This window comes from Sus scrofa, chromosome 14 (assembly GCF_000003025.6).
Source record: "Sus scrofa isolate TJ Tabasco breed Duroc chromosome 14, Sscrofa11.1, whole genome shotgun sequence".
Classification (NCBI taxonomy): Eukaryota; Metazoa; Chordata; class Mammalia; order Artiodactyla; family Suidae; genus Sus; species Sus scrofa.
Genome location: NC_010456.5, coordinates 83020568 through 83041672, shown reverse-complemented (window position 1 = coordinate 83041672; position 21105 = coordinate 83020568).

Below are 21105 nucleotides of genomic sequence, written 5' to 3'. Positions count from 1 at the left end.
AAAGTTGAAATATTTTTATTTATTTTTTTCTTTTTTGAAATATTTTTAGATTCATTTTAATAAGATGTTCAATTCTGTAATCTTCATGATAGCATCCTTTATAAAATTAGGGGCCATTAACTTAAAAGATGTTTAAGCATAGAAAAGTCAGTCACATATAGTTTGAATGATTTAATTTGTCAAAACCAAAACTTTAAGGACTATAGTCAGATTAGAAAATGTCACAATCTTTACAATTTATTATTCTAAAGCTTTTCTGCCATGTAGATCATTCTATCAATAATGAAAATTAAAACAAAAAAACTGTCCAAAATTGTTAGAAGTTTTTGTTTTACTAAGCTTTTATAATAAAGCATTTTAATTATATATATGAAATTGTAGGAAAATATAATAACAGCAGTTAAAACGTACCATTTAGAATAACAGAAGAAAGTTAAACTAACCTAAACTTTTCCAATCTAATTTACTGCCAGCACATTTAAATGTTACCTTTCAATCCTAAATTCTTTATTCTTTTCAAGATGTGGGCACCCAGAGTCACTTCCTTAAAATGGGCTAGAAGTATTGGCCTATTGTCTTGCACTGAATTTTATGACCTGGGAAAACATTAGTCTTCACACTTAACAGAATCTTAGGAGACTTAGGAAAGCAAAGTATATCCTCTATTTGGAGTCAGACAACCTGGGCTCAAATCTTGACTCTGTTACTTGCTCACTGTATAAACATGAGTAAACCACTTCACCTATTTGAGTATCGTTTTCTTTATTTATAAAGCAAGGTAATAATAATTGTGACTCTTCTGCAGAAATATTAAAAAGGAAACATGAGATAATGAATTTGGAGCATTTTGGTTATTATACAAGGGGTTATGACTACTATAATGAGCCATAATTCTCTCTGACATTTATGTGTAACAAGGAGTGTACTGACAACATAATAGAAGTTATTCACTCGAGTGCTGAGGTCTGTTCACACTTTTAGGCTTTCATTTGCAGGCCCTTTTCTTTTCTTCCTTTATAATTGCCCCTTTTCAATGGCAGCTTTTTGTTTTATTTAGGTAAAAGTGTCATCTGTCCTTCTCATTCCTCATGTTTATCAACTCAGATAATAGAACTCAAAGTACAGAATCACTGTAAGTACAGTTGATGAAATGACATTGAAAAGAGTTTGGACCAAGAAACACTTCAAGTCCTATCTCTGCCACTTGCTAGCCATGTGAACATGGGAAAGTTATTTGACACATTTATAAAAATGAATAAGAATACATATGTCAGAAAATAACTGTGATGATTATATGAACGTAATGGGAATAACTACTGCTCCCCAGTAAAGATCTGGGCTAAGATTCAATTTAGGTTGCAGTTAATCTCCCCCAAATAGCTGATGGAAACTGAAACATGTCTGTCCACCCTTTGCTAAGTTATACAGATTCCCCAGGGCCCGTGTGCATCCTGCTGAGAGAAGCCTGGTGAGGCCTGTTTTTGTGGAGTGTTAGGGTATGCCACCCACTATGGCCACTATAATGAAAGGGCTAGGTAGATGCTAATTTTCCCGAATTGTGTGCCAAAGAAGCAAAATTTGGCCAAAGCGGCTGATTCATTTCAATGGCTTGAGATGTAAAGATAACTTGTCTCCTGCAAAGACAAAGCAAAGGAACACAACTGGCTGATTTGGACCTGGTCTTAATGGTCTAGACTTATGAATCAGAGGCAAAGCCTGAGATATTTTTTTCAACCACCTTGTCTGACTCTTTCAAGTTAAGATTTTCTTTTCCCCTTTTACTTGTTTTATATTAAAAAAATAAAATAAGTATATTTATATTACTTTTTATTGGGGTTTTATAAAACCATTATCTCTATCAATATCTTCTGTTTAATATCTACCTGTTTTGTGCTCAGGGTTGATAAAAGTGAAAGAATCGTGATCCTGAACTGTGTGTGATGATTTCATAAAACATTTTGGCCAAGGTGAAATTCATTTTACCCGAACAAGTGACTGTGGAACTGCCAGAACTTGAGCATTTCCACCAATTGCTAAACAGGGCAATCTCACTGGAAGAACAAAGATAAGACTATTTGTAAAACTCCTGTACCCTATTTTGGAGCTGTTAAAAATCTGCATGCTTTATGTGCTGTTAAGTCAAGGTCTTGGGAAAATTCTCTGTTAGAACAGATAATCTGCCATCCTTTAGATTTGGCTAATTGACGTCTGCAGCTTCCAATGCACTTTCTTTCTGCAAACTCAAAAGATAAAACAAATGCACATAACTTACTGAACCACCTTATCTGTTGTGTATTTCTGTTTTCAATGTCATTAGGATATCTCTTACTTTTAAAGGAAAACTGCACCTGTAATGAAATGTACTTGTTAATGGAAATCAGAAAGCCTGTGACAGTAGTGTACAGAAGAGAAACTAAGAGAATTTAGAGTGAAACATATGAAAGAATGTGTACCTTGGCAGTTTTAACAATTCAGAATATTCATGAAAACTAACAGTGAAATGTTTTCGGAGTATCTAGTAAATAAAATATATGACTCTGCCTTCATATATAAAAATTTAAGTTAATCTCTCATTACTCTCAGCTTTTTGTTACATTGTGTATATATGAATTTAGATCCAACCCAAATGATACTAGTCAGTAAGATGCAAGGAAACAAACATGAAGTTTAAGTACCACAGAAAGATTAGAATTTAGTCAACACTTTTGTTGCAAAACATGAAAAAAACAGTTCTTCCCATTATGCGGAGGGCCCAATAAGGTGTGAAACAATTTTGTAAGAAATTATACAAATAATTAATTTGTTTATTTACTTTCTGGGACAGGATATACTACAACAATATATTTAAATGTGAATCTTGTACTCACTATATTTTAAGTAACTATAGAACATAATTTCTTTGATATAGCAACCTTTAAAGAGGAGTTCTCTTGTGGCAGAGTGGTTTAAGTTTCCAGCATTGTCACTGAAGTGGCTTGAGTCACTGCTATGGTGTGGGTTCGATCCCTGATCGGGAACATTCATGCTGTGGGAGCAGCCAAAAAAAAAAAAAGAAAGAAAAAGAAAAAATGTCCTTACCACTGAGGAGCAGAGTTTTCATCTTTGGAAAAGACAGAGAAAAAATCATATTTGTGAAGCTACTCAAAAATCCTGTATTCCTGAATCAATTTAGAAGTATCAGCATTAACACATTAAGATTCTGTTTCCTGGATGGACACAATGACTATTCCAGTACCAAGGGCCATCCCTAGTGTCCATACTGAAAATTCTAAAAACCATACTTTTCTAAAATGAACCAAAGCTTCTTGCACAAGAAGCCTATCCAAGACTGGGACAAGAAATGTATAAGATAAGTGGGAAATATTTTGTCTTACCACATAGCAAGAATGTTCTCAAAGACTTCTAAAACTCAACTGAAAGGTTACTTCTAGCCAAAGATGGAACTCATTTCAGCTTCCTTTAGAAAAATGCTACTATAGATTTAAAGCCTGTATCAAAATCTGTAACATTATCATGAAAGTACAAAAATTATAAACCCATTGGTTATCTTTTAAGGATGCTAGGTATTCAACTGATCAGTCATAACATTGGTAAATAAAGGGAAAATATCCAGTGTTTAACTTGAATCTCCTTGTTTATTCCTGTTGTACTTCATGGCAACTGGCCAGATAAAGAGGAAAAATTTCTCATTAGAAAGTATTTAGCTAATCACAGTACCGTCGTGGCTCAGTGGTGAATGAATCTGACCAGGAACCATGACGTTGTGGGTTCTATCCCTGGCCTTGTTCAGTGGGTTAAGGATCCGGCAATGCCATGAGCTGTGGTGTAGGTCGCAGACACACCTTGGCTCCTATGTTGCTGTGGCTCTGGCATAGGCTGATGGCTACAGCTCCAATTAGACCTCTAGCCTGGGAACCTCCATATGCCGTGGGTGTGGCCCTAGAAAAGGCAAAAAGACACACCAAAAAAGTATTTAGCTAATAAATGAACAAGTAATTACAAATATGAATGACAGCATTTTCAATATCTAGTGAAATAGAGGATCAGGACAATAATAATTAATAGGCACTAACATCATAAAGAGGCACAAGCGGATTATATGCCCCTTTTAGAAAATCACAACTCCATTTATAAAGTGTTTTTTTCCAAAAGACATCAATTCAGAATCATATAAAGCTTGATAGATCTGTTTATTGTCAGTTGCATCATTTGAAACTATTTTATCCCATTCTGTAAGTTGTCTTTTTGACTTCTTTTTGGTTTCCTTTGCTGGCAAAAGCTTGTCAGTTTGATTAGGTCCAATTGGTTTATTTTTGCTTTTATTTCTGTTGCTTTGGGAGACTGACCTGGGAAAATATTTGTCAGGCTGATGTCAGAGAATGTTTTGCCTCTGTTCTCTTCTAGGAGTTTGATGGTGTCTTGTCTTATATTTAAGTCTTTAAGCCATTTTGAATTTATTTTCATGCATGGTGTGAGGGTGTGTTCTAGTTTGATTTGCAATGCAGCTGTCCACGTTTCCCAGCAATGCTTGCTAAAAAGACTGTCTTTTTCCCATTTTATGTTCTTGCCTCTTTATCAAAGATTAATTGACAGTAGGTGTCTGGGTTTCTTTCTGGGTTCTCTCTTCTGTTCCATTAGTCTGTCTGTCTGTTTTGGTACCAGTACCACACTGTCTTGATGACCGTGTCTTTGTAATATTGCCTGAAGTCTGGGAGAGTTATGCCTCCTGCTTGGTTTTTGTTTCTCAGGATTGCTTTGGCAATTCTTGGTCATAAGAGGTTCCATATAAATTTTTGGATTTTTTGTTCTAATTCTGTGAAAAATGCCATGGGTAATTTGATATGGCTTAATGTCTAAAATATACAAACAACTTATACAACTCAACAGCAAAAAAGCCAGTCACCCAATGGAAAAATGGGCAAGAGACCCAAATAGACATTTCTCTAAGGAAGATATACAGATGGCCAACAAGCACATGAAAAAATGCTCAACATCCCTGATTATAAGAGAAATGCAAATGAAAACTACCATGAGATACCACCTCACACCAGTCATAATAAGTCCACCATAACAAATGCTGGAGGGGGTGTGGGGAAAAGGGAACCCTCCTGCACTGTTGGTAGGAATGTAAACTGGTACAACCGCCATGGAGAACAGTATGGAGGTATCTTAGAAAACTAGACATAGAATTACCATATGACCCAGCAATCCCCCTCTTGGGTATATATATATGGACAAAAATTTCCTTGAAAAGACATATGCACCCGCATGTTCATTGCAACACTATTCACAATAGCCAAGACATGGAAACAACCCAAATGTCCATCTATAGAGGATTGGATTAGGAAGATGTGGTATGTATACATGATGGAATACCACTCAGCCATAAAAAAGAATGAAATAATGCCATTTACAGCAACGTGGATGGAACTAGATACTCTCATTCTGAGTGAAGTAAGTCAAAAAGAGATAGACAAATACCATATGATATCACATATTTGGAATCTAATATATGACACAAATGAACCTTTCCTCAGAAAAGAAAACCAGGGACTTGGAGAATAGACTTGTGGTTGCCAAGGGGGAAGGGAGGGAGTGGGGTGGATTGGGAGCTTGGGGTTAATAGATGCAAACTATTGCATTTGGAATGGATTAGCAATGAGATCCTGCTGTGTAGCACTGGGAATTATGTCTAGTCACTTATGATGGAGCATGATAATATGAGAAAAAAGAATGTACATATGTATGTGTAACTGGGTCACCAAGCTGTACAATAGAGAAAAAAAAAATAATGTATTGGGGAAATAAAAATAAATAAATAAATAAAAAGACCTGTTTATTGCATATAAAAGAAAGAAAAAAATGATGAGTGATACCATGGGAATGAATCAGAAAACATAGGCTCTCAGAGACTCTAAAAGACAAATGACCTTTTTCTCTCAGTAAACTATAGCTAGAGAAGAAAAAACATGGTTTGGAAAACTTTAGACTAAAAGACATTTAAGAGGTAAAATCAATCAACTGCAATGTAAAAAGCTTATTGGGTTTTAATCTAAATAAACTGTACAAAAGTTGTATTTAATTATATAGAAATAACGTTCCTACAAAAACTGAAAAAAAGAAAGTTATTCAAAGGCATCATAAAGAAATGACGTCACAATTTAAAAAAGAATAAAATAATGGCATTTGCAGCAACATGTGTGGGAGAAGGATGAAACAGGGGTTTGGAATTTGCTTATGCACATTGAGGTATCTGAACTTATTGGCCAATGGGTACCTGCTGTATAGTATAGGAAACTCTACCCAATATTCTGTGATAATCTATGTGGGAAAAGAATCTGAAAGAGAATGGATGTGTGTACAGGTATAACTGAATCACTTTGTTGTACAGATGAAATTATCAGGACATTGTCAATGAACTGTACTTCAATAAAACTTTAAAAAATGGGACTTCCCATGTGGCTCATAACATAACTACTTGGCATTGCTTCTACAGTGGCTGTGGCTTGACCCCTAGCTCGGGAACTTCCATATGGCACAGGTGTGGCTGCTTGTTTAAAAAAAAAAAAAAAAAAAAAACTTTAAAAAATGGAAAAAATAATATTCTGGTAACAGAACAATCATCTTAGAGTATAAAAAAAATAGACACCTACTGTCCTTAAAAGTAGCAACAATATCTAGTATTGGCAAGAATATGGGTTAAATGCAATACTTATACATTGATGTCCAGGGTAGAAATTAATGCAACCGCCTCGGAAATGTTTGAGATTATCTTCTAGAAATAAACAAATTTGTACCCTATTACTAAGTGCTATGTGAAACAATTCACAATTGTTTTATAATTAAGCAATGGAAATCAATAGAGCAATGCTAAAGAGTGAACCACTACTGTATGAAATACCATGGATAAGACTCAAAAATAAAATGCTGAGCAAAGGAAACCAAGCATAAAAGAGTAAAACTCTGAGTTCATTCATCTGACATTCAAAAACAGGCAAAACTAATGTTATGCTGATGGAGGTCAGCAGAGTATTGTCAATTTCAACAGTCAAGATAATGATACTGTTTTTACATTAAAGAGGTTCTAAACATTTAGTTACACATACTGAGAAATTTATAACTAAAATTACATAGTAGCTAGGATTTGCTACCTGACAATCTAGAAAAACATAGCCCCAAACCAAATGAAGCACACAGTGGCAGAACTGAAGGGAGAATTCAATTGTTCTGCAGTAAGAGCTGGAATTTTTAATATTCAACATTCAATAGTGTTTACGACAGCTAGGCAGAAGATCAAAAAGGAAATAGATAATGGGAATGACACTGTAAACCAACTAGACCTACATAGTCCTCAATCCAACACCACCACAAGAAATATTCTCCAGACTGGGCCATGTGCTAGGACATAAAATAAACTAAAGACTTGAAATTATGCCAAGTACGTTTTCCGACCACAGGAGAATGACAAGAAATTAATAAAAGAAAGGAATATGGAAAATTCAAAAATATGTAGAAATTCAAGAACGCATTCTTAAATAACAATGAATCAAAGAATAAATTGTAAGGCAAATTAGATGACTAAAAGTGAAAAAAAAAAAAAACTAAAGCATGAGCTAAAGCCTTGCTTAGATGGAAATTTACTGTGAATTCCTATTTCTCTAAGAAGAAAAGTCTCAAAATAATCTAAAATCCCACCTTAAAAGCAGGAAAAGAAGAGCAAGCCCAAACATAAATGACAAAAATGAAATATATTAAAGCAGCAGTAAGTGAATTGGAAAATAGGAAAATAAAGTTGACAACAACAAAAAGTTGTTTCTTCAAAAAAAAAAGCAACAAACCTTTAGCAAAACTGACAAAGAATAGGGAAGAGTTAAATTACTAAATCTAGGAATGAAAAAGAAGACATTGCTACCAACTTTACAGAAATAAAAAGGATTATGAGGGAATACTATGAAAACATGAATGCTACCAAATTTAATAACCAGATGATATTAAAAAACAATTTAAAACCATCAAAAAACAAATAAACCAATAATAAGTAAAGAAAATGAATTATAAAAATCACAAAAAGCTAGGACAATTTTACAAAATAATGCCACTCTTTCACAAATTCTTTAAAAAAGTAGAAGAGGAGGAAATACTTTCTGACTCATTCCAAATTTATCATAACACTAAAACCAGACAAAAACATTATGAGGAAAGAAAACTGTAGACCAATATCTCTTATTAACAGAGACAAAAATATCCTCAACAAAATACTAGAAAACTAAATCCGGCAACATGTAATAAGGATAATATCGTGACAAAGTGAGACTTGCACTAGAAAGGCAAGGTTGGTCCTACACATGAAATGCAATGGGAGTTCCTGTCGTGGTGCAGTGGTTAACGAATCTGACTAGGAACCTTGAGTTTGCGGGTTCAATCCCTGGCCTTGCTCAGTGGGTTAAGGATCCAGCGTTGCCGTGAGCTGTGGTGTAGGTGGCAGACGTGGCTTGGATCTGGCATTGCTGTGGCTCTGGCGTAGGCCAGCATCTACAGCTGCGATTGGACCCCTAGCCTGGGAACCTCCATATGCCACAGGAGTGCCCTAGAAAAGGCAAAAAAAAAAAGAAAAGAAAAAAAAAAAAAGAAATGCAATGTACCATATTAGTAGCATCATAAGCAAAACCCATCTGGACATAGAGATCAAAGGAACAGAACTGACAGACCAAAAATAAAGTCATTACATCTATGGCAAATTAATTTTTGCCAACAGTGCCAAGACCATTAAATGGGGGAAAAACTGTTCCTTAAAATACAAACACAGAATTATCACAAGTTCCAGCAATTTCATTTCTATGTAAATACTCATGAGAATTGAAAACATATATTCATCTAAAACCCTCTACACAAACACGCACAGCAGCATTATTCACATAGCTAGTAAGATAAAATAATCAAAATGTCCATCAATTGATGAGTGGAAAAACAAAATGTGAAATAACCATACAATGGAATGTTATAAACTATGAGAAAGAATGAAATACCAATGCATGGTTTAACGTGGATGAATGTTGAAAACATTGCACTATGAGATATAATCAGATGCAAAAGGTCACATCACATGATTCCATTAATATAACATTCAGAATAGGCAAATTCATAGAAACCAAAATAGATTTGTGACTGCAGGGGCTGGGGGAGAGAGAAATTAGAGGTCACTATAATGTCTATAGGATTTCTTTCTTGGGTAAAAATTTCATCATTCTAGCACATATACTAAGAATGACTAAACTATATATTTTAAAAGGGTGAAATTTATGATATGCGAATGATATCCTCACCCCTCCAAAAAGGATGTGAGCTGTTTTGTTTTGTTTTTTCTTATTCTGGAGGGCCATAAATTAAACAGTATTGAGCATAAATTGATCATATATGAGGCATAGTGATATGTACATGTATTTTCACTGTATTATTCTTATTTATCTAGGTTTGGAATTTTCCATGAAAAAGTTTTTTCTTTTTCTCAAAATAAGCAAATAATTTCCTGTAGATAGTGCACAGAACTGTAAAATATTAATTTCCATGGTACCTCCTAATATTGTAGTACCTATACTATGTTGAAACTCCAAATGAAGTTGAAATAGTATACTTGATTTATCTAAGAATGAAATATTTTCAAATGAACCAATGGACACTTAAGAAGCCTTGATTCCGTAACCAAGAACTTCATACTCTTTTGTCGTGAGACATGTTTCTATAATATTTTCTTAGCCTCTTTGCTGAAAATTCCATCTTGTCCTGCTTTACTTTACCCCACCTTCCTGCTTGAAAAACAGTCACAGTGCTGGTGAATGACTTAAGCTTAAGAACAAAGACCTAAAAGCATAAGTTATTCATAGGGTCAGCTGAATGAGGACATAATGCATTGGTCTAGGCATGCTGGACCTGTGCAGATAGACGGCATGATATATCCTCTAAAGAATAAGAGAAAGAGGAGGCTCATGGCTCCAAGGGGTTTATGAGGGTTGTTAGCAGGATATGCATTAACAAGGAGAACCAGGAACAAACCTAGGTATGCTGGGTTGCTGCTACAGAAGCACAATGATGATTCTCTAGATGCTATGCATAGATAGCTGACACCAAGCTTCTTCAAATGCTAATGATTGTTAAATGCTTAAAGGTCAGAATAAAAGCTTAATCAGCAACTGGCTTTGTGACTTTTAAAATAACTTAAAAAACCTATATCCTGCACCTACAACCCCCTCCTCACTCTTAATCCTCAAGAGCACAATAAAAGGAGTGTGGTTTCTTGAGGCAGGCTCTTAGTCCCTGAAACCTTTAGTCCCCCTGTTTGGTTCCCACCTTTACTTAAGATAAATGTCTCTGTGTCTTGTTTTATGTTAACTTTTTTCCTTAAGTTTCACAGCACCCATTCTTCAGCCCCATCCTGCTGAGCTGGTCTCAGCAGTCTTTCAATTTCTATAATTTCAATTCAATCATCATGTTTATCCCATTATCTATTTCATACTATATAGAGATTTAAATCTATGGTATGTTGGTCACTTTATATAAGGAGTTTTTGAATGCTGCATTCCTTCTGTGTGTTTAAAAAATATTTAAATGAAAATATATATGACACTTTTTAAAATTTTCATTGTTTTTAATTTTCTGTGCTTGAGAAATTAATGAAGCCTTTTGGGTTTTCTCTGGAAATCAAAACCTTCTAATATAATGAAGAAGAAGTAACATACTCTAACAAAATACATGCTGATAAGAAACAGATTACTTGTTAATTATAATTGCAATATTACATAGTAGTGGAGTGACCTTTAGTTACCCGTATGGCTTAAATACAATGAATGAATGAAGCGATTTTTTTTTGTTTGTTTTCTGGGAATTCATACTAAGATTGAGGCCAGGCAACAGCTGCTTTTATGAAAAATGAAAAATTTGAGCATCTGAGTACTTCTGAATAGCCAGATGTTTTCCATTAGACAACAAAGCTCCTAAAAAATTTAAGTTTAATACCTTCAACCCATGGGGAGACTTTGTCTCTCTCCTGCTGAATAACCAACACCAGGCAAGATACATGGCAATTAGATTAAATGTCTAGATCTACAAAATACTACCATGAGTTTTTGAGAGATGTTATTGTATCATTTTACTTAGGTACATCAAAACATTGTTTAGAGAGTTTCTGAAGAATATATATATTTTTGCTTTTTAGGACTGCACCTGAGGCATATGAAGGTTTCTAGGGGTCTAATCGGAGCTACAGCGGCCAGCCTATGACACAGCCACAGCAAAGCCAGATCCAAGCAATGCCTGTGACCTCCACCTCAGCTCAGAGCAATGCCGGATCTTTAATCGACTGAGCAAGGCCAGGGATCAAACCCGCAACTGCATAGTTCTAGTCAGATTCGTTTTCACTGCACCATGCCGAGAACTCCATGAAAAATATTCTTACTTAAATTATTTGTCTTCTGCAGAATAAAACTTGAAATTGCTTTCCTAAATATATTACTTCCCTATAATAAATATCTAAATTTCATATGGATGAATGATATATTGAAAGAATTCTGGAAAGATAAAGTGAATGTTACTGAGTATCTACAATGTTCCAAGCACATTACTAATCCATATATATAGAAATATATGTGACAACTAATTCAGTGTAAAAGAAAATGTGGTCCCATAGGATGTCTTTTATATAGGACCAACCAACAAAAGATCATTCGATATCTAAAAAATCTATGCAGAAAATTTGAAAATAACTATATTGATAGGAAGATTCACTATTATAAATGTATTCTTGGACTAATTAAAATTTAATGTACTTGTAACTAACATCTTATTATTTATGGAACTTATTTTGTAAGTAATAAAATTCATATGGAAGAGAATAGAAACAAGGAGTTACCAAATCTTGAAGAAAAAACAATATACAAGGATTTTAAGATATATTTCATAGCTATAGTTATTGAGACAGTATTTACTCATGAACAGCAAAGAATGGACTCATGAATATACACATTTGTAAATTATAAAATATCAGTTACTTCATATGCATAAATATAAATAACGCCAAAACGCTCTAATTGGAACGTGTGAAAACAAATTTTAGTAGAAAGAAAATATATTGGCTTTTTTTGTTTGCTTGTTTACACTTACTAATTAGTTTAGCATTATAATGTTTGGGAAATTTTCACAAAAATTCAATAAAATTGATGTCATTTGTTAATAGAACCTACAATAGTTTGTGGTAACTCATACATTCTCTTTGTTCTCAGGAGAATTTATAAGATAATGGAAGAAAAAAATTTCCTTAGAAGGAGGACCACTGAATCTTAGATTTCTTCTCCTCTTTCAAAGGCTTTATTCTCTCTTTTTTTTTTTTTTTTTTTTTTTTTTTTTACCTCTTATGTGATTTGATACAGAAACCAAGGAAGTATTAACCTGTAAGAGGCCTGAAACTCTTTAGGAAGCAGCCGAGGTAGAGCTAGAGTAAACTTTAAAAATCTGTCCTAACTATAAGGGTTAACACAAGGAATAAAATAACCTTCTTCGAATATCAACTGATTTAACCAGTATAGGATATCTGAAAGAAATTTTGAATCAAGTATCAATGGTTAATGAAAGCTGTGTATTTTGTAATGAGTCTTCTGTTCTGTATGCACAGAATTTCTGATCCTGATTCTGAGATAGACATTATCACTTTCAATATTGAAAAGGGAAAATTGATGACAATAAAATGAATGTAATGTCTATGTCCAGATATTTAATTGGAAATACTAAAATTTGATTTCAAATTTACCTGTCTTCAAAGCTTATTCTGTTGCACCTCAAATTAAAATTCATGAAGGAAGAATATTTTTCCCCAAGGGGGAAGCACATCTCTGGAAACAAACTAAAGTTCAACACAGAATAGAAAGTCATTTCTTTCTGCTAATTAAGTCTATATTATGGGAAGGAATGATAACATGCATAAGTACATAAAAGTTAGAAAAAAAACAAGATTCACCCTTGGCAAGAAATATTAAAGACATTAAATATTTTTATACTGAACTCACCACATCATTTAGTAGCAGAAGAAAGATCCTGAATCAATGATTAAAACCTTGATTACTCAAAACTAAAAGCACTACCACCCTACAGGTAAAGCATTTGCTATTGAGAAAACTATTACATTTTGCCAATGTTTTCCCATAACTATATCACATACTTTATGTTTTACATTTGCACATTACTCCAAAGGATTGATATAGACTTAAATCTTCATATATATAACATATTTGATAGAATAAAAATATTACAGATCATTAATAATATAAAAGAAATTCCAGAAAATATGCAAAACTGAGCAACTATATCCAAATTCTCTCCTTACATATTAGTCTGATAATACCATACATAGCATGCATTTAAAAAAAAAAAAAAAACTCCATTAGTGACAGTAAAAAGCAAAGGAGAATCTCCAAGTACTATAGACTTTAGCTACTTAATTTATTGTCAGAGTGAAGGAAAAGTCAATACATCTAGTCATTTACCTTAGGTAAAGTTCCAACCACCTACCTGCAACAGATTAAATCAATGAATAAATATGTCTTCATATGTTCAAAAAGTAAGAGATGAAAGTAGGGTGTTAAAGTATCCCGCTATTCTTGTGTTACAGTCTCTTTCTCTTTTGATGGCTGTTAGCCTTTGCCTTATACATTGATTTGCTCCTATGTTGGGTACATATATATTTATAATTATTATATCTTCTTTTGGATTGATCCTTTGATCATTTGCAGCGACCTTTATCTCTTGTAACAGTTGTTATTTTAAAGTATATTTTGTCTGATATGAGTGTTTCTACCCCAGCTTTCTTTTGATTTTCATTTGCATAGAGTGTCTTTTTCCATCCCCTCACTTTCAGTCTGTATGTGTCCTTAGATCTGAAGTGGGTTTCTTGCAGACAGCATTTATATGGGTCTTGCTTTTGTATCAGTGGGTTTCTTGCAGACAGCATTTATATGGGTCTTGCTTTTGTATCAGTTCAGCCAGTCTATGTCTTTTGGTTGGAGAATTAAACCATTTACATTTAAGGTAATTATCAATGTGTATGTTCTTACTGACATTTTGTCAATTGTTTTGGATTTGTATTTTGAGTCTTTTTTTATTCCTTTCCTCTTTTGTTCTCTTCATTGTATGTAAAATAAATAAGCAAGAAGGAACTACTACATAGCATAGGGAACTCTACTCAATGTTCTGTAATAACTTATAAGGGAAAGAATCTGAAAAAATAAAAGAATATATAACAATCACTCTGCTGTACACCTGAAACTAACATAACATTGTAAAACAACTATACTCCAATAAAATATTAATTTAAAAAGTCATGGACTTGGAGAATAGACTTGTGGTTACCAAGGGGGAGGAAGAGGGAGCTGGATGGATGGGATGCTTGGGGTTAATAGATACAGACTATTGCCTTTGGAATAGATTAGCAATGAGAGCCTGCTGTGTAGCACTGGGAACTATGTCTGGTCACTTATAATGGAGCATAATAATGTGAGAAAAAGAATGTATACATGTATGTTAACTGGGTCACCATGTTGTACAGTAGAAAATTGACAGAACACTGTAAACCAGCTATAAAGGAAAAAAATTTAAAAATTTTAAAAAAATTAAAAATTTTAGTCTTATCAAACAGTAAAAAAAAAATAAATAAAATAAACAAAAATAACAAAAAATAGATCACTTAACAAAATTTAAGAGGAACTTCCCCAATGGAACACAAAATATTTTGAAAACAACAATAACAACCTGAATATACATGAGAGAAAATTAATATCAGAAAAAAATAAGATTAAATGATATTACTGTACAAGAAAGAAGTGAAGTAATACACATATGTAAGCAAAAAATAAATTTCTAAAAATGAACTAAACATTATGAATATAAAAATTCTGAGCAATCATTGTTTGTTACTATTTTAATTCCACTGTGGTCAAAGAATATATTCTGCACAATTTCTTAGATAGGAATAGTCTCCCAAGACTGAACCAGGAAGAAACACAAAATATGAACAAATTATCAGAAATGAAATTGAATCAATAGTTTAGAAACTCCCCCAACAAACAAAAGTCCAGGACCAGATGGCGTCACAGGAAATTCTATCAAATATTTAGAGAAGAGTTAACACCCCATTCTTCTGAAACTATTCAAAAAATTGCAGAGGAAGGAATACACCCAAAGTCATTCTATGAGGCCATCATCACGCTGATACCAAAAACAGACAATGATATCACAAAAAAAGAAAATGATAAGCCAATATCACTGATGAACATAGACACAAAAATCTTTGACAAAATCCTAGCAAACAAATCTTATAATACATTCAAAGGATCCTGCACCATGATCAAGTGGGACTATCTCAGGGATGTAAGGATTTTTCAGTATCCACAAATCAATGTGATAAACCACAATAACAAAATGAAGAATAAAAACCATATAATGATCTCAATAGATGTAGAAAAAAAGCTTTTAATAAAATTCAACATCCATTAAAAAAAAAAAAAAAAAAAACTCTTCAGAAAGCAGGCATACAGGGAACCTACCTCAATATAAAGAAGGCCATCTATGAAAAACCCAGAACTAACATCATACTCAATGGTGAAAAGCTGAAAGCATTTCCTCTAAGATCAGGAACAAGACAAGGATGCCAACTCTCACCACTTTTATTCAACATAGCTTTGGAAGTCTTAGCCACAGCAATCAGAGAAGAAATAAAAGAAATCCAAATTGGAAAGGAAGTAAAACTATCACTGTCTGCAGATGATAATATACATAGAAAATCCTAAAGATGTGACTAGAAAACTAGAGCTTATCAATGACTTAGGTAAAATTGAAGGATACAAAAGTAATATACAAAAATCTGCTGTATTTATACATGTTAATGATAAAGTATCAGAAAGAGAAATTAAGGAAACAATTAAGGAAACAATCCCATAGCATCAAAAATAGTAAGATAACTAGGTATAAACCTAAAGAGTCAAAAGAGCTATACTCCAACAACTAAAAAACACTGATGAAAGAAACTGAGATGATACCAACAAATAGAAAAATATACTGTATTCCTGGATTAAAGAATCAACATTGTAAAAATGGCTGTACTACCCAAGGCAATTGACAGATTCAATAAAATCCCTATAAAAACACCAATGGCATTTTTCACAGAACTAGAACAAATAATTTAAAAATTGTATGGAAACACCAAAGGACCCTAAGTAGCCAAAACAATCTTGAGAAAGAAGAAGAGAGCTGGAGGAATCACACTCTCTGGCTTAAGACTATACTACAAAGCTACAGTCATCAAAAGAGTATTGTACTGGCACAAAAACAGACACACAGACCAATGGAACAAGAGAGAAAACCCAGAAGCCCACACATTTAAGTTCAATTAATCTATGACAAAGGAAGCAAGAATACACAATGGGGAAAAGATTGTCTCTTCAGTAAGTGGTGCCAGGAAAGCTGGGCAGTTACATGAAAAAGAATAGAATTAGGACATTTTCTAACACCATACACAAAAATAAATTCAAAGTGGGAGTTCCCGTCGTGGCTCAGTGGTTAATGAATCTGACTAGGAACCATGAGGTTGCAGGTTCGATCTCTGGCCTTGCTCAGTGGGTTAAGGATCCAGCGTTGCTGTGAGCTGTGGTGTATGTTGCAGATGCGGCTTGGATCCCATGTTGCTGTGGCTCTGGAGTAGGCCGGCAGCTACAGCTCTGATTCGACCCCTAGCCTGGGAACATCTATATGCCATGGGAGCAGCCTAAGAAATGGCAAAAAGACAAAAAAAAAAAAAAATTCAAAGTGGATTAAAGACCTATATATATAAGACTAGATCCTACAAAACTTAGAGGAAAACATAGACAAACATTCTTTGACATACATTGCAGCAATAATTTTTATTCTGGATGCATCTCCTAAAATGAATGAAATAAAAGAAACAAATGGAACCTAATTAAACTCAAAAGCTTTTGCACAGCAAACGAAACCATCAACAAAACAAAAAGACAACCTACTGAATGGGAGAAAATATTTCCAAATGGTATGACCAATAAAGGATTAATATCCAACATACAAAAACAGGTCATACTACTCAATATCGAAACAACAAACAAACCCAAATAATAAAAAAAAAAAAAAAGCGCAGAAGATCTGTACAGAAATTTTTCGAAAGAGGAAACGCAGATGGCCAACAGGAACTTGAATAGATGCTCAACATCAGTAATCATCAGAGAAATGCAAATCAAAACCACAATGAGATATCACCTCACACATGCCAGTAATGTCTATCATCGAAAAGACCATACATAACAAATTTTGGCGAGAATGTGGTGAAAAGGGAATCCTCACACTGTTGCTGGGAATGTAAATTGGTGAAGCCACTGTGGAAAACAATACAGAGGTTCCACAAAAGACTAAAAATAGAATTACCATATGATCCAGCGATTCTATTCCTAGGATATATCTGTAAAAAAAATCAAACTGAAAAAAATAATTTGAAAAATCACATGTATCCCAATGTTCACAGGAGCAATATTTACAATGGCCAAGATATGGAGGCAACCAAAGTGTCCATCAAGAGATGAATGAATAAAAATGATGTGATACACACACACACACACACACACACCACACTAGAATACAACTCAGCAATAAAAAAGAACAAAATTTTGTCATCTGCAGCAACATGGATGGACTTGGAAGGCATTATGCTAAATGAATTCAGTCAGACAGTAAAAGACAAACACTTTATGAGATCATTTACATATGGAATCTGAAAAATAAAACTTTCAAAAATAACAGAAAAAGAAGCAGACCCACAAAAAACAAATTGTTACTAGTTGATGGAGGCAATATAGTGGTGGGCAAGTAGGAAAAAAAATATTGAGTGTAAGGCAACAAGGATGCATTGTACAACTTGGGGAATATAGCTTTTGAAATAACTCTAAGTAGATTGAAAACTTTAAAACTATTTACAATTTTTTGGAGTTCCCATCATGGCACAGTGGAAACAAATCCAACTAAGAACCATAAGGTTGCAGGTTGGATCCCTGGCTCGCTCAGTGGGTTAAGCATCCAGCGTTGCCGTGAGCTGTGGTATAGGTCACAGGTTGGATCCCTGGCTCGCTCAGTGGGTTAAGCATCCAGCGTTGCCGTGAGCTGTGGTATAGGTCACAGGTGCGGCTCGGATCTGGCATTGCTGTGGCTGTGGTATAGGCTGGTGGCTACAGCTCCGATTAGACCCCTAGTCTAGGAATCTCCACATGTCACAGGTGTGGCCCTAAAAAAAAAAAAAAAACCTACTTACAATTTTTTGAAAAGGCAATTCTCATTTAAAGTGCTATTAACAAGTAAAAAATTTTTTAAATAAAAATGGTTATTATTAAAAAGGACAACACCAGATCGAGCCATATCTGTGACCGATGCTGCAGCTTGTGGCAACACCGAATCCTTAAACCAATGAGTAAGGCCAAGGATAGAACCACATCCTCACACAGACAACATCAGGTCCTTACTGAGCCACAACAGAAATTCCTGGGCATTTAAAAAATATATAACAATTGTTAAAAAACCTCATTTAAAAAAGTAGGGCAGTCTCATTTTAGTCCATACCACTGAAAGCCAAAAAAAAAATCTACATTAAGGAACAGCAGTTTTGGTCTTTGGTGAGAACACAATATTTTAAACTTTTTTTAAATTGTATTTTCTACTTCTCTACAAACACATTTACTGACTAATGATATAACGGTATGGCAACATCAAAGTATAGAACAGACTTTTTTGAAGAAATGATAACATTTAAATTTTATTTTTAATATCATCTGTAGGTGAACTCTTAACTTTAGCTTTTATTTTCTAAGGAATGTTAACATAAGAATTTTCTACTCAGGCCAATGTTACTAAGTATGAAGGAGATTAAAAAGCTGTCACTCAGATAATGTCTCTAAAAAAAATTATAACAGTACTTCACTCATGGAAAAACATTTCATAATATAGGCCTCAGTAAAAGGGAAAATCTATGGAAGTGTCTGTGAGCGATTTACCCAGTATTTTAAATTAATGTCTAAATAAATGTCTTAATAATCTAACAATCCAAATATCAAAGATACAGAGAAGGTAAAATATGATCTGCATTTAAATCTTTAGCATATTATAAGTCAATGTGTATTTGTTCCATGATAGAAATAACATGATACTAAATTCCTTATTTTCCTTGAGTGGTATAAATTGCTGATGCATTATTATGGTCATTGTTTTCTTTGCAAAATAAGGACCCAAACTTTTGGACTATTCAGAAGGAGTATTTCATAGAATCAATCTTTAACATTATTGTGGTTGGAGGGAAAGAAATGAGCATGCAAAAAATTTACAGATTTAAAAAATTAAAAATATAAAAGAATCCAACCCGAAGGCAACATTCTGCATCTGTTTACCCTGTTTACCCCAAGCTCCCAGTCCCTCCCAGTCCCTCCCCTTCCCCCTTGGCAACCACAAGTCTATTCTTCAAGTCCATGAGTTTCTTTTCTGTGGAAAGGTTCCTTTGTGCCATATAATAGATTCCAGACATAAGTGATGTCATATGGTATTTGTCTTTTTCTGACTTACTTCACTTAGTATGAGAATCTCTAGTTGCATCCATGTTGCTGCAAATGGCTGTACAGTAGGAAAATACATATATATATATATATAAATAAATGATTTAAAAACATATATATATATACATATATACATATATATATGTATATATATATATTTACACACATATATATATATATAAGAATAATGTATTCACTAGAGGTCACCAATTTCTTTGATAAGTGGGTGGTTGCAGGACTGATGGGGCCATAAGCGGTGAGGACAGAACTAGTGACTGCTAAGTGCATCTTTCAAAAATCTAATTTAAGGGAGTTCCCATTGTGGCTGAGCAGAAATGAATCCAACTAGTATCCATGAGGATGTGGGTTCACTCTCTGGCCTTATTCAGTAAATTGGGTATCCCGCATTGCTGTGGCTGTGGTGTAGGCCAGTGGCTACAGCTCTGATTCGACCCCTATCCTGGGAACTTCCATATGCCGCAGGTGCAGCCCTAAAAAGACAAAAAAAAAAAAAAAATCTAACTTAAGTATGGATATGTATTACTATTTCTTAGCTCCATATGATACACTGAAGCTTCAGTAGAACTGCACCAACTTCTTCAAGTCCCTGAAAATTAATAAAATGTTGCATGTCCTAAAAATTCATTTAAAAGTAGTACAAAACAAGTAAAACTGCTTTGCCACAGACAAAGCAAAGTATGAAAAACAGAAAGCTGACAAGATCTGAATGAGGAATGGGAACCAAACTCTGAAACATTCTGGAATGTACTTCCACAAGGCAAAGCCTATGTCTAATGCCTAGAGTGTTTGAGTATGTACCTGGAAAAGGAGCAGATATCAGGGTCACTTGTTGGGTTGTTACAGCAAAAGCTGCTGAGTATCTACCCTTCCACAGTCCCTCCTTCTTCAGTGACATAGCCACATCTGGGTAATGTATTTTTGGTGCTTGAGTTGGAGAGGCTGGGACACGCGTGCCCTGTACACTCCAGTAATGGCAAACTACTTAAGTCTAAAATGGCTATAAAGTTCTTTACTTAAAACTATAAAAATAAATTGAGAGTTACAAAACTAGAACTGAATAACTGTTGGGATTTGCTATGTTCTTGTATATGCCAACTTAATATTATTGAGATATTAATGCTCAAAATTAGTTAATATAGGGATGATATAATTAATGTTCCATAACAGCACTATAATTAAACTTCAATTAAATCTCACCTCGATTTTTCACTTAATATAGCACATGAATAGCAGTGTAGCGAAGTAAAATATGAAAGAACTGAGTATCAAAACACAAGAAACTATAGTAGGCATATTAAGTATTCCATATTCTTTCAATGAAAGCAAAAGTTAAGAAATCTCTTTTTTAAAGTGCTGTTGTGAAGGTTGTGATAACATTTGTGAAAACACTTTAGAAATTCTATCAAACTGTTATTAATGTTGGTTTTTGGCTAATTGTTGTCAGCATTAT